Source organism: Myodes glareolus, chromosome 16, assembly GCF_982192425.1.
Source record: "Myodes glareolus chromosome 16, mMyoGla1.1, whole genome shotgun sequence".
In the NCBI taxonomy this organism is placed as follows: Eukaryota; Metazoa; Chordata; class Mammalia; order Rodentia; family Cricetidae; genus Myodes; species Myodes glareolus.
Genome location: NC_142041.1, coordinates 68,293,387 through 68,306,427, shown reverse-complemented (window position 1 = coordinate 68,306,427; position 13,041 = coordinate 68,293,387). Strand labels below are relative to the sequence as shown.

Here is a 13,041-nt window from a genome sequence, read left to right as displayed (position 1 = left end):
CATTGCTTCCTCCTGAGCTGCTTTCCCCTTGCAGACCAGCTGCCTTCCGGGGTCCCCCACCTTTGCTTCCCACACGTGTCTCCAGGCCTCTCCGGGTCTCCCTCCTGCTTTGGGACAGCAGCACAGATGCGGTCCCATTCATCCCCTTTGGCGCCCTGGCTGGAAGGTGCTGGAATGTGACTTCAGCACATTCCAGTGGGCCTGAGCCTGCGACAAGAGCGAACCCTTGCTCAATTAGGGAGTGTTTTATGGTCTGTTATTGCACGCTTGCTTTGCCAGGCTTTTCGAAGAAACGGGGGATTAATTATTTACAAGGCTGAGATGAAACTTTCACTAACAGGCTTTCACACCTGGGAGAGAAGAAACATCTCTAAGCCAAACAGCACAGGGTCCGTCACCTCTGTCACAGTCAGCCTTCCCTGGTGTCCTAGTATAGGGAGGGAAAGGGGAGATGGGAGGAAGAGACTACCTGGACATTTTAGAAGGTACTTAATTATCGTCATCATTTTTTTCCCAAGCCACAAATAGAGATATAAAGGGGGATTGAAGTCTGATAGTGTTGCTGTAGCCTGGAGGAGCTTCCCGTTGCCATAAATTCCCTTCGCTCCCATAGCCACTGTGTGAGAGACACATTCCTACAGGAGTCGCTCACCGCTGGCGGTAATTACTTGAAAGGCTGAGTCATTAGCCACTGTTAATTGTCTGAAATATAACCAGAAGAAAAATAAACATTAAGGAGGAAGCCTACCATGACTACCATTGATCTCAGCGTCAACCCTCCAGTCCACAGGAGAAGCACGCCAGTCTTTCAGAATGGAGTCCGTTCACTTCTCGGGAACTTGGTGGCTGTTTAGCCAGCTAGTGCCATTGTTCTTTACTAAGAGTCCAAATCCTTGTTTCACACTTCTCTCGGGAGAGTCGTCAGGCGGTGTCAGAGCAGTTAACCTTTTCCAGCAGACCACTGGGGCAGAACGCTTCCATGGGAGCCCGAAGCTCAGGCAACACCTCACTAACCTGACCCCAAGCCGCCGGGCCTTCACAGACTACCAGGTACTTGTCCCCTCTGCTTTCTTCCCACCTCTTGTCACCCGAAACTGCACATTTTGAGACCACCGGACCCCAGATCAAGTGTTTCCTACCCCCGGGAAGCGTGCTTTCCTTCTCTTTAGATTGTCCCCAAATCCAAGACACCCTTCCTCTTCTTTTTGCCAGAGTCCCTTCTTCTTGTCTCTCTCCTGGGATTCACGCTCTCTGGGCCACTTCACTTCTAGCAGGGTCTTTCTAGCCAGACATTTGACCTCACCTCTGCCCACACTGAGACCACATCACCCATAAGGCCTTGACTGTTTGTTTTGCACCCTCAAGTCTTCTGAAGGCTCCTTTGCTGCCCTGAGGGACTTTCTGAGCTCTGAACACACCCTGAATTTTTCTAGGGCTCCAGTAGAGAATTCTTTGGCAGCTCCTTTCTACTCAGTCACGGCGGAACACACACGTTCTCCTGAACGGTCGCTCTAGCTCACCACTGCACCTGCTCCCAGGGCCCTCCACAACAGGGATGTGCTTCTAAACCTTTCTCCTTCCTCAAGGTGCTTAGCCTCCTTCCTTAGGCCCTAAGCATATGTTCCTGTCCTTACCTTATGCAGGCTGGAACCTCAGAACAGTAGGCAATTTATCTCCCTCCCCTTTGGGTATGATACACAACAGTGAATCGTGCAAAGAATATGAGTTTTCTTGTGAGCAGAATGAATCTTTATTGACTGAGTTGCCTTGAAGAAGTTAATTAACCTTCAAGTGCCTTCTTCCTGCCTGTAACATGGGGATACTAAGTGGTACTAGCATTAAATATCTTTTGGTGGAGAAAGAGATAGGGTTTCTCTAAGTAGCCCTGGCTGTCCTGGAACTCACTCTATAGACCAGACTGGCCTTGAACTCACAGAGACCCACCTACCTCTGCCTCTCAAGTGCTGGGATTAAAAGCCTGCTCCACCACCACCCAGTTTAAATGGCTTTTCTAAGCAGTAAATGATTAAAGATCTGTGAACAATAGTGATTCAAGAGATACTCTTCCAAAAGCACGTGTTTGTTGAATGGACAAGATCCTATTTAATCCCCAGTGATACACACACACACACACACACACACTCATACACATACACATGAGCCCTAGTCAGGGATTTTTGTTTTGGGTTGTTTATGTGGTTTCTTATTTTTACGCACCAGATTGATCATCTGTAGCATGTTTTTATAAGTAAGTGTTTGGCTAGAATTGAAGGCGATTAGGTTTAGATATATGTACAGGATGCAGACTAGGAACCCCAGCAGCTCCTTCCTGCTCACTGTGAGGCTGTGGTGGACTGCACCTATGTTTCTGTGGGCCCGAGTCTTCCTCGGAGCTTTCCACCAACCTCAGCAGGAATCTGTGCTCTGAGAGAAGAGTGATCCAGAAGAAATACTCTGCAAACACAGAGCTGACCCAGGCCTGGTAGTTCGCACATGTAGTGGCACTGCTTTGGAGACCGAGACAGGAGAGTAGCCACGAGTTCCAGGCTAGCTCTGAGAATCTGTCTCAGACACAGAAGTAAAGCTGGATGAGGTGCACAGGGCCACAATTCTGACACTGGGAGGCAAAGGTGTGAGGATCAAGAGTGTAGGGTCTTCCTCAGCTACACAGCAAGGTCACAGCCCACAAGAACTGTGTGAAACCCTGTCTTTAAAAGAAGAGGAAGGCTGGGCCACAGTGGTGCACACCTTTAATCCCAGCGCTCAGGAGGCAGAAGCAGGAGGATCTCTGTGAGTTTGAGGCCAGGCTGGTCTACAGAGTTAACTCCAGGATAGCCAGGGTTGTTACAACAGAGAAACCCTGTCTCAAAAAATCAAAATAAATAGATAAATAATAAAATAAAATAAAGGAGGAGGAAGAACAGAAAATGAAAAAGAAACAAAAGAGGGGAGAGAAAGAGAAAAGCTAAGCTGTAGCTCCGTTGGTAGGTGTAGCCCAGCTGTCACTAGTGTGTTCATCCCTATTCTCAGTAAGCATAGTATGGTGGCTCACGCAGGAAAGGGTCTGACAGCAATGGGGTAGAAGTTTGAAGAGGTGGAGAGTAGCCATTACATAGTCAGTAGTGCTAAATGAAGGAAGGGAGGGAGGGAGGGAGGGAGGGAGGGAGGGAGGGAGGGAGGGAGGGAGGGAAGGAGGGAGGGGGCGGCAGCAGGTCGGGGACCAGCCTGAGCTGCACTACGTAAAGACTCCAAGGCCATTCAGGAGGAGACACTGTCGCAAACAAACACTGCTGAACTAGTGCAGAGCCTGGCTCCGTCCCTCGAAACTCAGACAGCTAGCCAGAGGTGGAGTGCAGAGACTCGCCCTTTTTAGTGCACCTGAATCTGAGGTCACCCTGAGCGCTGTGCATTTAGGCTGCAAATAAATGAAGTCCTCAGACAAAATGCCCAGTATCAGTTTATTTGATATTCAATTTGCCTTTTCTATTTCTAATACAGACTGCATCCCAAGAGAGGCAAATTCTCCTCTAGTGTTTCCAAACGACTTAGCTAATACTAGAAGAAGGCTGCGTTAATTAAATGAAATTCAAATTGACAGCAGGCTAATTATAGCTCACCCGTTGTTCCCTGCCACACCTGCTCACTTCGGAACACTGCCCCGTGATGCGGCGGTGAGGAGACTCACTTTTCTCCGATATGGAAGGAGGGGTCTTCTTCGTCTGTGTACAACTTTCTAAACTTCAGCAAACAGAAGCATAAACTTGGACGTCATCTTGCGCTGTCAGATCACTTTACTAGAAATGATAAATGCCAGGAGAAAGCAGGGGATTCTAGAATTATCCAGGCTGTGGCAACGAGGTGATGATCACTGGTTCATGTCAACCGTTGTTCAAGAAATATTACTTAGAGGTCGGGGGTAACGACTGCATGGGTAAAGAGCTACAGGGAGGACCAAGTTCAGATCCCTGGCATTCATGTAAGAGCAGGATTTGGTGCGGCACCCCTGTAACTCCCCCGTTGCTTGGGAGGTAGAGTGTTTGCTGTTGGCCAGGCCATCAGAAATACCAAGTTCCAGGTTCATTGAGAGCCCTGTCCCAAAAGAACAAAATGGAAGGTGTTCCAGGGAGACACTGGAAGTAGGTCTTTCACAGGCGCATGTACAGGTAAGCACACCCAAACACACACATACATACCCATGCATACAACACATACACACAAATACTATACCGCTTGAGGCATTAAAAAATGCAATCATGATATTTGCTGGAAAATGAATGAAATGATAAATTATTATGTTAAACAAAATAATCCAGACAAATAGCACATATTTTCATACATACACCCTAGGTCTTAATTTTTGTGTTGTGTACATATGTGTGAGGGTTGTGTGTGGTTATAGGTCATGAAACTAGATAGGAGATCATGAGAGGAGAAAAAGAGGCCTTAAGGAAGGGTTAGGAAAGGGGGGGAAAGAGTAACTGAATATGTGTGCCCTGAGGGAAAGAATGGGGAGTGGGGACCAGCAGGAGGTGGATGGGGGGGAGGGGAACAGAGAGGGGGTCAACAAGAACAAAGTATGGATGAAAAAAGCATAATAAAGCCTGGTACTTTATATGCTGATTACAAAACAAAACAAAAGCTGAGTGCAGTGATTGACCCCTGTAAACTCAGGAGGCTGGGGTGGGAGAATCCAGGCCAGTTTGAGCTTTATAGCAAAAACCACAGGCACATCATTAAATCATTATGGAGCTGCACCTATAATCTCAGCACTTGCAGTGTGGAGGCAGGAGGATGGGGTGTTTAAGGTCATCCTATAGACTGCTTAGGAAGTTTAGAACTCCCAGACTACAGAATAATAATATCCTGCCTCAAAAATTTAAAATACACACAGGCACACTCAAATGCATGTGTACACACAGAGACACATACACACCAGCCAGGCATGGTTGTGTAGTCCTGTCATCCCAGAACTCAAGAGACAGAGTCAGAAGGATCACCAGTTCAAGGTCAGCCTCAGCTACATAAAAATTTTGAAGCTAGTCAGAGCTATGAGCCTCAAAAAAAACAAAAAAAAAACAAAAAAAAAATCTTTGTCCTTTGTCCATTATTCACCGTCATTACCCCAGAGACTGGGGTGTGCTGTCCTCGACTATACCGAAACTGCCAATCTTCCACACTCAGAAAAGGGGGTGGGGTGGGACTGGATGCAGCTCAGGACCAGCACTTGTCTTGCAGGCTGCAAACACCAAGCTCCTTCCCAGCACTGCAGAGACAGCTAACTACAAACGAATGGATGGACGGATGACTGTGGTCTAGCCCCATACAGAGGAGTCTCTGACAACGGAGCCCTCAGATGCAGAAATCTGTATTATCAAGAGCTCTTGGAGCATGGACTCGGGAGACAGGAGACAAATACAGGTTGGATACAGACTATGAAGGCTGCAAATGCCAAGGCTAAGGACTGACCTTCATTTTGTACACCTCGAGGGCTTGGAAGGTCCCCAGTGAAAGGCCTGCACGGCCAGACTTGCTCCGTGCTTTGTGCCGTGGGAAGTACCTGAAGACAGAGGAGACAATTAAGAACCTATTAGAAAAACGCTTTACTGAGTGAGGTAAGCCAGACCCAAAAAGAGGAATATGGTATGTATTCACTCATATGTGGATTCTAACCATAATTAAAGGTCTTTGAGCCTATTATTTGTGATCCTAGAGAAGCTAAATAAGAAGGTGAACCTGATGAAAATCATGTAGCTATCTGCCTGGAGATTGGAAATAGACAAGAGTCCCAGGTAACCTCGGGTGCATGGCGGGGTGGGAGGGTTGTTGGAAGGGGAGAGGGTTAGAGAGAAGGGAGTAGGGGAGGAATGGGGAAAGCTAGGTGGACTGGGATGGGGGGAGGGAGGAAGGATGGATATGAGATCAGGGAAGAATATATTTCAACTAAGGGAGTCATTTTAGGGTTTACAGGAGACTTGATTATAAATGGGATCCCAGGTCCAAGGAGAGATCCCCAGACTGTTCTCTAGACAGAGGAGAGGGTGCCTGAACCGGCCTTGGCCTATAACCATACTGATGAAGATTTTGCTTATCACCATAGATCCTTCATCCGACGATGGATGGCGATACAGACGGAGACCCACATTGGAGCACCAGACTGAGCCCCCCATGGTCCAAATGAGGAGCAGAAGGACGAAGAAAATGAAAAAGGAAATAAGGACTGCGAGGGATGCGATCACCCACTGATACAAGGGGACGGATCTAATGAGAGTTTACCAAGGCCAGTTGGACTGGGACTGAACGAGCACGCGATCCAACCAGATTCTCTGAATGTGGCCGGACTCTCTGAATGTGGCTGGCCCAGAGTCTTTCTGAAAAGCCATTGACAATGACACTGGGACTTGTTTCCTCTGCATATACTGGATTTTGGGGATCCAGTCCGTCTGGACACTCACCTTCCTGGACCTGGAGGGAGGGGAGAGGAACTTGAACTACCCACAGGGCAGGAAACCCTGACTGCTCTTAGAGATGGAGAGGGAGGAGGGGGGGGAGTGGGAGGGTGTTGGGAGGAGGGGCAGAAATGGAAACTTTCATAATTTAATAAACTTTGAAAAAAAATTTAAAAAAAGAACCTATTAGAGCAGGTCACGGTCAGACAGGAGTGTGGTGTGACGGTGAGCCGGAGTCAGACTGAAACTGAAGAGCTCGGCTGGGTTGCAGAGGGCTGACGTGGCGTGCTCGAGGGCCTCTGTCCCCAGCTTCCAGAAAAAAAAACCCAGAAACTTATGGGGCAAGATAGAGAAGACCCAGGGAGAGGGAACAGAAAGATGTGGGGAGAGAGGTGGAGGGGCAGTGGGAACTTCCAAGACTTAGTTTAGGTGACTGCATATGGGGACCTTTATTTACTAGTCTGGAAGCGGGGGAGAGAGCACAGTGTGCATTGCCGGGAGAAGCAAAAGGAATGAAGTGTCCCACCTGGCTGCCTTGGAACTATCCAGATGGCCTGTGTGGGAGCAGCTGCGAATCCAGGTCAGGAGTTCAGGAGCAATGCTGGAGCTAGCTGAGGAGATAAGAGTCGATTAGCCACAGCTGAAATGATGGGGTCCATGAGACGAGCAAAGCCAGGTGTGATGGCACATACCTGTAGCCTCGGCACTCAGGAACTGAGGCAGGAGAGTAGGATCTCTCTCTCTCTCTCTCTCTCTCTCTCTCTCTCTCTCTCTCTCTCACACACACACACACACACACACAAATCAAAGAACCAATGAAAGAGACCAAAAAAGTATGTCACAAACTTAACAGAAAGAATTGAAGTAGGGGTGAGTCCTGGGGGGTAGTTTCCAGTGGGCAGCAGGTGAGAGGTGAGGTCTGCGGGGTTCACCTTGCAGGGAGGGAAACCTGGTGGAGCCAATCCCTAGTCTACACCTCCCATCCAAGTCTCACCCCCAGATTTTGCTCTTTCATTTGTCTGTGAGAACAAACACATAGACAACTGGTCAGCAGGGAGGAGGCCACACTCGGCCAGTTCTCCCTGTCGCTACTTAACCAGTGCGATGAGCGCTCTCTGATGCATCAGCTGGGCCCCCTCCTCCAGTCCTGGATTTGGGGGTTCAGGAGAACTTCCCAGAGTGAGTAGCATCTCAGCTGAAGCCTCAAAGACAAATGGGGCTGTGGTGGGGGACAGGTGTAGTGGTACAGGCCGTTAGGTCCACCACCGGGAAGCAGAGGCAGGCAGATCTCTCGAGGGAAGCCTGGTCTCCATAGCAAGTTCTAGGCCAGCCAGAGCTACGTAATAACTTTCTGTCTCAAATAAAAAGTGGTTAACTGGGTATCTTCAGTGAACTGGAGGAAGAGGGATGGCTGGGTGCAGGATACGACAGAAGGCAGGCATGCGGTAGAAGGTTTGGGAAGTGATACCAGTGAGTTACAGAACCAGAATTAGAACGGTAAACAACAGGCATAGATTATGAGCACTTATGTAGCGAGCATTGCTAATGGGCACCCCAGTCCCATGAGGTAAGGGATCAGAGCTGCCCAGGGCGCAAACAGCTCTAGGGGTTCACTGATGACCTGAAATTGTGACCAGGATGACCAGGTGGTCTCCTGATGCATCAGGTTGGGAGAGAAAAATGGAGCCTCACGCACCCTTCCCCATCCCAGCTTCCAGTCCCTCAGCTAGAACTGGGGTGTTCACACTCACCCCACCTCTATCCACTCACTAGACCCTGTCCGTGTTCCTCCAGTATCTCTGCCCTGCAGCTGTGGGGTCTACCCCCTCACTACCCTCTCACTGCTTCTGCCTTTACTCCTTCTTTCTCTTTTCTTTCTTTTTTTTTAGTTTTCTTTTTTTTTAAGTAAATTTTATTAAATTATAAAAGTTTCCATTTCCGCCCCCCCCCCTCCCAACACCCTCCCACTCCCCCCACTCCCCCTCCTGCTCCCTCTTCGTCCCCCAGGGCAGTCAGGGTTTCCTGCCCTGTGGGAATCTCTTTTCTTTCTTTCTGCCTGTTTGTTTTGTTTTCTGAGACAGGGTCTCTGTGTAACAGTCCTAGCTGTCCTAGAACTCGCTCCATAGACCAGGTTGGCCTTGAACTTGTAGAGATCTGCCGGCCTCTGCCTCCCAAGTGCTGGGATTACAGGGTGCAACACCACCCCACCACCGCCCGGCTTTAGCCCAGGCTGATCTTGCACTTGCTCTATAGCCAACAATGACCCTTTGAACCTCCTGCCTTCACCCCCTGAATGCTGGAATCATGGGCATTTGTTACCACACCTGTTACCAGTGCTGGGACTAGAACCCAGGGCTTTGTGAATGTCACTTCCCTCTAAAATACTGACGTAAGCCAGCTTTGAAAGTACACCTGTAGGCTAAACCCTGGGCAGCTGAGACTAGGGCACCACTGCCACCTCATCCAGGGCAGCACAGTAAGATCCCACCTCAAAACATAATCTTAAAAATACGATTTATGGGGGCTGCAGAGATGGCCACCAAGGCCTCTAGTTTATAATTCTTCTGCTTCGTTGTATATGGGCCAGACTCAGGACGTCACACACTGAAAGACGCGTGTTCTACCATTGAGCTACATGCCCAGTCTTAGGCCTCAACTTTAAACACACTAAGGTTTCCTGCAGTCTTTAGGGGTGGGTGTTGGCTGCCAGGGCATTCTCATTTGACCAGTGGCAACGACATGTGTCCAGGCGAGGGGTCAACAGCTCAAGTGTGACCAGTTCTTCCCTCCTCCACGCTCTGGCCTCGGCCTTCCACCTGAGCTACCTCAGCTCTCGTAATAATCTCTCATTACGCAGCAGAAAAATGAGGAGCAAGAATGTTAGCGTCACTTGCCAGAAGACGCCGAGTTAATAAGGCTGGGATGGGCCACCTGGCCAGATGCATGGCTGACTTCCACTCTAAGCTGGGGAGATTGGACAAACAGATCTCTTGAGGTCTGGCTAGAAAGGAAAGGCAAACTGGTGGTGGTGGTGCATACTTGTAATCCCAGCACTCAGGAGGTAGAGGTTAGAGGATCAAGAATTCAAGGCTAGCCTGGGCTACCTGGCAATTTTGAGTCCAATCTGAGTTCCATGAGGCCCTCTCTCACCCTCCGTCCAGTCCCAGCCTAAAAATATAAAATGCAATAAAACTACACTAGGCTTTGAACTTCCCGCCTCCACAGACTGAGCTGCTGGCTCCCTCTCCCCTTTCCCAGGACTCTCCATTTCCTACTTCTTCCTGCTTCTCCCCACTGGAGCCAAGGTCTGGTCTAGCATCTAGGACAAGGTACCTCTACCAACATAATGTTTGGTTTTGAGCTAAGGTCTTGCTCTCTAACTCCAGCTGGCCTGGAGCTATGAGATAGCCCTGGCTGGACTTAAAGTTGTAGTGATCCTCCTGCCTTAGCCTTCCAAATGCTGAGATGTGCTAGCACCCCTGGTGGCCAAGTCATGCTAATACGACCACCCGGTTGGGTGTGCTCTTTCTAACCCACCTAGGACCCCTATCCCACACAATGATAGTGGCATATAAATATCGTAACCAAGGATGTTTGTTTAACATCCTGAGAAATTAGCTAATAGAACTAGGATGCAGGTCATTTGGGAGGGTGTTTATCTAGCATACAGGAAGCTGTGGATTTGATCCCCCATACCACATAATACAGGATGGAGGAGTGGAAGTAAGTACAAGTCTGTAATCCCAATATACAGGAGGCAAAAGGTGGAGGATCCAAAGTTCAAGTTTGGGCTCAAGAAGAGCTTTGTTGCTCTTGCCGAGGACCCAAGTTTGTAGCACCCCTGTGAGGTGGCTTGCAACCTCCTGCAACTCGAGCTCAAGAGTCTCCGACGCCCTCTTCTGCCCTCTGAGGGCACCTACACTCATACACACACACACACACACACACACACACACACATATTCACGGGTGGGGTAGGGGAGATATTAATTTTTAGAAGTTCAAGGTTCTTCAGATATAAAGGGAGTTGAAAGTCAGCTTGGACTACACAAGACCCAGTTTGTTTGTTTGTTTAATTAATGAATGAACAATATACAAAGAGAACAGCCGCGTTGTCTCATGGACTGGAGGTGACTATTCCTTTTCATTCACCAAGTCCTTTCATATAATGGGAACTTAAATGCCTACAGTGTTCTAGTATACTTGAAAAGCCCCTCTTAGCCGGGCAGTGGTGGTGGATGACTTTAATTCCGTGCAAAGACAGGCAGAGTTCTGAGTTCTAGGCCAGCCTGGTCCACAGAGAGTTCCAGGACAGACAGGAATCTATGGAGAGACCCCGTCTCAGGGAAAGAAAGAAGGAAGCCAAGAAAGAATGGAAGGAGGGAGAGAGGGAGGGAGGGAAGGAGGAAGGGCCCTTCTTTCCACAATCATCACAGACTCTAGGAATTATTTAGTCTGCTCGGTTGCAGCTTGCCTATTAACGTCTGTGTGAGATCTCCTCCGAAGGCCACGTTCTTAACCTACACAGAAGCGTCCACATTCCCCAAAGGAGATTTTGCTGAAGAGGCCCTTCCCTTGTTTTATTTAGGGATCGCTTGATAATTTGTTTGTTTGTTTACGTACTTACTTTAGTTACACCAGGTGGGAAGGAGTGTGTGTTGGCTCTATTGACTCACCAGGCTTATATTTAACCCTTCTGCATGCAGGCCCTGTCCTGGGACAAATATGTAACATGGACTACATTAAAAGGTAGCCTTTCGTTGATCACACACCGACACCAAACTCAGGGAAATAAAATAGGTGACTTCAGCAGAGTCTGGGACACATGGGGCAAGAGTCAAATCTCAGACACCTGGGCACTGAGGACAGAACAGACCCACAAGGCACGGGAGGGGACTTTGGAAAAACAAGGTCACACTTCTTTTCTCTAGTTGCTTTTTCTAGTTTGTTTTTAAAGAATTTGTGGGGCAATAAAGCCAGCTGTTGTCACGTGAGCTGTGTCATTTGTCTTCAGCCCCCCAGGAAGAAACCCCTTCTCCTCTCCCCCCCCCCAAGATTGGATTTAGATAAACACAGGGGCCAAACTGTCCTGCAGATTGCAGAACAATTGCCCTACAGGTGGGGCTAGGCAAAAGCCTGGAATTCTCTGGGGTCACCTGAGCATGGGTCTGACACAGCCTCTCTGTTCTCCCTGAGGACGTTCCCTCTCCCCACCCGCTTTATCTATGGAAAAGGACCTCAGAGCCTATTTGCTGACTCCCCAACCCTCCCTCAGTCCCCACCCCTCCAACCCCCACCCATTGCACCCTGGAGAGTCCCCGCTGGGCTGGTTCCCAGAATCTCTGTGCTCAAAGGCAGAAGCAGGGTGGGGTGACCCTCGCCTCCCTGCAGGAAATTCCAGCTATCCCTCACCTGGGCTGCTGCTCAGTCCCATTCTCCTGCAATAAGGAAGCTTAAACCCTGACTTTGCACCAGGAGCCTTCTCTCCAGCTCCAATCTGCCCCCAGGCACCAAGGTACACCCTGCCTATTTTCACCTCGGACTCTAAAGACAGCCCCCAAATAAAGTAGATCAAAAAAGCCAGTGTTTCCTAAAGTCAAGCATAAGAAATTACTTTACTAGTATTAACTAAAAATGCAATACCATATGTATGATCCATGATGCATTATATATGGTATATATAATAAGGTATTTATATATGCTTGCTTATATTTGCCCTGCTAACTTTTTTATTGATTGCCTAGCATCTATGATCTATAGATTACATGTCTGTCATACTTTTAGGCACTAACCAAAGTCAAAGCCCCTTCAGAAGGACAGACGCCTCCAAGTCTTCAGGCCGGAGCAGGAACTCCATGTTAGACTGCTTACCTAACGTGTGTAAAGCCATGTTCAGCTCCAACTACCGAGACAAAGTGTCGTTATTATTTTCCTCCTCCTCTTCATCTTCACAGAGGAGTTCAAGACGCAAGGCCTGCAGTGTAAGAGCGGTGAACACTGCCTCCGAGGGGCTTCTGGCACACCCGAACCAGGAGCGTCTAGCTGGGTTTTTACTCTATACTTGAGCCTTTTCCTCCATGGCTCAAGACAAAGGTGTCTCCCGAGACCTTTCTTCTTCCCTGCATTTATTCACAGACTCTTTCATTAGACTAAAGTTTCTTCCCAGGTACCGTGGTGCACACCCGTAATCCCGACATTTGGGAGGCAGAGGAAATCAGATTGCCTGGGTTCACGATTAGCCTGGGCTACACAGCAAGATACCATCTCAAAAGACAAAAAAACAAGCAAAAAAGCTCTTGTTTGAGCTTGGCCAAAGCACAGGCTTTGGGACATGGCAGGCAAGGTGGGGCTTCTGTCCTTGAGTGGGAAAAGGAAGTCAGAGAGAAAAACCCTCACAAACACATAACTAAAATGATTTCAGGTAAAGGTGGAAGAGATGGCCCAAAGGGTAAAAGCACTTGCCACACAAGCCTGACCACCCAAGTCTGGCCTCTGGAACCCATATTAAAAGCTAGTTGGAGTAGCAGGCACCTGTAATTGCCGCACTCACGGGCAAGATGGGACTCAAGACAAGAGAATCATCTGGAATCTCGAGG

The 13,041-nt window shown here is 48.7% G+C and overlaps 1 long non-coding RNA gene across 1 annotated transcript; it reads left to right on the top strand.

Moving 5' to 3' along the window:
- Positions 1 to 476: 476 nt before the first annotated feature.
- Positions 477 to 6,476, top strand: LOC148119604 (uncharacterized). The gene is made up of 3 exons (XR_015735187.1): positions 477 to 1,050; positions 5,236 to 5,789; positions 6,098 to 6,476. It is a non-coding gene; the product is annotated as an uncharacterized LOC148119604 (long non-coding RNA).
- The last annotated feature ends 6,565 nt before the right edge of the window (positions 6,477 to 13,041 follow it).